A 4,158-nucleotide genomic window follows, 5' to 3' on the forward strand; every position below is an offset into this window, starting at 1 on the left:
TTCGAATTAAGCATGCCATCGCCATTAATTTAGGGAATGGTGCGCCAGTGGTATGGAGGCCAGATGATGCAGAGGGATAACCAGATCCGTGTGAGGGAGTTGGAGGAGCTGTAGTTAATGTATAGCAGGTCGGGGAGTGTGTCCTTGGAGGTTTTCGATCGAGCACATATGGGTCTCAGGTCCAGAAATCCCATGCACGGAGTCAGGTTGAGAGCACACAGAGAGTTTTAACAGGGGGTGTTAGTTAGTGGAGGACGACATTACATAAGCCTGTTGTGGTAAGGAAAGCCTGGGGTAATTATAGAATCTATTCGGTGAGATTTACCTGTAACACACCCACCGCTCGAAGGGTCTGGGAAAATTGGGTTGCTTAGAGTCTGAAATTTACTAGACCTAGCATTTGGACCAGCGAGAAGTCGGTGAACGTTGCAGAGCTACTGCGAGCCATGCCAGTCAGTACACTTCCTGGCCTGTCGAATTTGCCTCCCTCAAAGTATCTGGTTCATTGCACCCTGTCTCTTCTTAGCAATTAATGGTGACTTTTGGTCCCTCTGCAGTTTCTTTTTAGGACTGCCCTTACTTTCAGATGTGATTATGGAAAATCTGGAAATTGTATACCTTTTAAGGTTATTTTTCTGCTATTAATTTGGCAATATCGTGGGGACAAAAGCTTCATGTTTGTGTAGTGATGTCTTCTTGAGTCATCACATTCATGTTTTTATTCCATCCACGTTTTGAATCAACTTTTCTGGTTCATTATCAGGATCAGATCTTGATGATGAACCACTAAAGTTGATTCAGAACATCTAAAGTTAATTCGAAACTTGGATACAATAAAACATAAATGCAATGACTCCAAAAGACATCACTACACACAATATTAATTGCAAAAGCTTCATATTATATTAATTGCAAAAGCTTCATATTTGTTTAATAAATTGATTAAGGGGATCCCAACGCTGCTCAAAGTAGTTTAGGGGAGGTCGCCCTGATCAATTCAGGTCCCCACATTGGGCCGTGGTGGTGGATGTGTGGCTCATTTTTTTAATTTCATTTCATGTTGTTGATGCTAGATCGAGCTCAGGAGTAATTTATACGCATACACTTCAGTAGCACTGGGAGAATCCCCAGGGTTGGTGTGGTCTCATCAGGTACATGTAGATTGTTAATCTTTGTCGGAGAGTAAAATTGGAAAAATTATAATATTTCTAATAGATAATTATATATAAAAATATTTTAAAAATTATATATAAAATATATAATATAATAAATAAAAAAATATACTAAAATAAAATGACATCAAATGATTATTTACGTTTGGAGTATATTCTGAAACTGTTTTTGTTTGATTAAGAGTTAGTCTTTTAAGAAAATAGGTTAAATGTAAGACTTAATGATATCTCATAGTAGTAAAAATTTGCTTAAAAAACACCAATATATAATTCCAAGTGGCTTAATTTTCTTTAAATAACAATGAGAAATCAATCTACATTCTTGAATAACGACTAATAATAACTATCCCCACAATAATGAATAAACTTGTATTGAATAATAACAACTAGTAATGATTCTCACCGCTATATGGATTAACAATAAACTTATATTGAATAATAACAACTAGTAATGATTCTCACCACTATGGATTAACAATAGAGACATAAGTCTTCCCACTACATTGAAAAAGAAAATAAAATGACTATTTTCTTTAAATCACTCGAATAAGAAAAGGAAAAAGTAAAGAATCGCGAGACCTCAGAAGAAAAAAGTGCGCGCCAACATTTTTCTCCCTACCACTTTCCCATCTTCGCCGTCCCACGATCTTTCTGTACTGTCCCCATCTCTCTTTAAATTTATCTTCTCTGTCGCTGATCCCTCGTCCTCTCATATCGCATTGCTCGGCAATCGCTCTTGGATTCAAGAGCCTTATCCCCAGCGAGCGATCCCTACGGGTCCATGGCCGATTGGAGTCAGGCCGTGCCCTTGTGCAACTGGACTGCCTTTACTTGAAGCAGCTGCTATCCGATGGACAGAACGGTTGTCCTCAAGCTCATATCTATGGATCTCCATGTTTCTTTTTCTCGCATGTCTGAGCTTTCAGGGTATGGGGCACGAAGATTTTCTGGGGCCGAAGCATCATTCTTTGATTCGATCTACTATAGTCATCTTACAGCACACCCTGGTTTCGTCGATGGGAATTACTGGAGGTCTTGTGTTCGAATCCAGTCGTCCGCTCCTCGAAGCCTTTGCAAGCTTCCCATATAACAACCCGTCCTCCTGCGGATTCACCCATGCTGTGTGGTGCCGATCCACAGGAAGTGGTGATCGTAAGAGGAGTTTCTGCAACGCGGGGATTAGGGTTTGGAATTCTGATTCAAATTATTCAGGGTTTCATAAAATGGAGTAAGTAAAAAGTCGAAATTGATATTATTTTTTCTTAATTTGTTTTATTAAATATCATATTTTAATTGATGGGAGTTTTAGTTATGATTTTTATTTTTGAAATTGAGTAGTTTCGATGTAACCTTGTCTGGTAAAAAAGAGACTCCCTGGGCTTTCTAATCCATTATGGCTGTGATTTCTACTTTGGCAGTGCAGATCACGGCCATGCAGGGCCATAGATGTCAGTTTGAGGGCGATCACTCGGTCCATCGGATGGGGGCTGTTTCAAGTAACTTGAGTCCAGTCTCACAGGGGCACGGCCTGACTCCCATCAACTATGGACTCTTAAGGATCACTATCTGATGATGGGGATTTTGAATGCCAAGAGCGATTGCTGATTATTTCGATATGAGAAAATCAAGACATACACTGTTTATAAACATACACGGTTTATAAAGAGGTAAAATCATAAGTCGAAATTGGAAAATGGACATAAAAATGGATGCTGAAACATATCTGATTTAGGACTTTTCTCTACCTGGCTCATAATTCTCTTAGCTTCATATCATCCTCCAGTTATGTTTCTAAGCTATCTTTGTTGAACATTAGCCATTCTCTAGTCCAGCTGGCAGTTTTCGACTTCTACGGAGGTTTTTCCTTATCCAGGCAATCAATCTGGTAAAGCACTGCTTTTATCTTTGATGTATTGCTCATTAATATTCCTCGTTCGGTATTCTTAGGTACTATTTGGCTCTCAGGCAAATTTTCTCTCTCTATTCCCAACTGGCTGCACAGCGATGTTTATTTTCTCATCTCAGACTATTCTCATATATTCTCATGTAATTATATGATTATTGGTTTATAATATTATCAAACTTTTTTCGTACTGACAAAAAAAAGGTGAAATCATATGAAAATGAGGAAGCATTATGGTTGATGAGAAAGATTATATTTAAAATGGTTTTCTGTTTTAGTAAATTTTGGAGCAATTTGTCCAAGTTTTCCTATTGAAAATTTCAGGGCATAGTTTATAGAAGGGTTTTGAATATATCTATATTTAGAATCTTGAAAATGTGAAAATGGTTTAGAATTATGTACTTTGTAAGTTTTCCTTGTTATAAAATTAGTTTTATGATTAAAATTTTTCATAAATTAATAAAAAATTTTAATTTGAGAAGAAAGGATTAAAATGGTTTGTTTTTGTTATAGGTTTTTTTGATCTGGTTTTCATGATGATTAACACTTGTTGGTTCCAAAAACTCTCTAAATTTTTTTCTTAAATAATTTCTACAGAAAGACTTTTCTTAATTTATAATTTAAGAAGAAAGGATTAAAATGATCTGTTTTTGCTATATTCTGCTTCTTGATCTGATTGGAATAATGAAACCACATTTATTGGTTTGAAACACAAGTCTCAAATTTTTTTGCAAAAAACTTTTCTTTATTTTTCTTTTCTAAATATTTTTATAATTTTTTATTAATAAATTATATTTAAAAACATGAATAGTAAATTTGAGTTATTTAGTTTATATAAATAAAATATTTTTAATTTTTTTATTTTAAATTTGTTTGTATATACATTTTAAATTAAAAAAATTACAATTTTCCGGAAAAAAAAAATAAATTATAAAATTTTAAATCAGCCCATTGATTTCACCAAATCAAAATCCTTTATTAAAATAATTGTTATGCTTCTCTTTTAATCATTTATAAAAAGCTAAAAGAATGCAGTGATTTGTACCGGAGATTAAATTATAATATCGAGTGATATCTCAGAAA

At 34.8% G+C, this 4,158-nt stretch overlaps 1 long non-coding RNA gene across 1 annotated transcript; it reads left to right on the forward strand.

Annotated features, from left to right (window-relative positions):
• Nucleotides 1-1,709: 1,709 nt before the first annotated feature.
• On the forward strand, nt 1,710-3,520 carry LOC149139221 (uncharacterized). The gene is made up of 2 exons (XR_016264238.1): nt 1,710-2,400; nt 2,591-3,520. It is a non-coding gene; the product is annotated as an uncharacterized LOC149139221 (long non-coding RNA).
• Nucleotides 3,521-4,158: the final 638 nt, after the last annotated feature.

Source organism: Pinus tabuliformis, chromosome X (assembly GCF_031772625.1).
Source record: "Pinus tabuliformis cultivar Carrire ecotype Pingquan chromosome X, CPIR1, whole genome shotgun sequence".
Lineage (NCBI taxonomy): Eukaryota > Viridiplantae > Streptophyta > Pinopsida > Pinales > Pinaceae > Pinus > Pinus tabuliformis.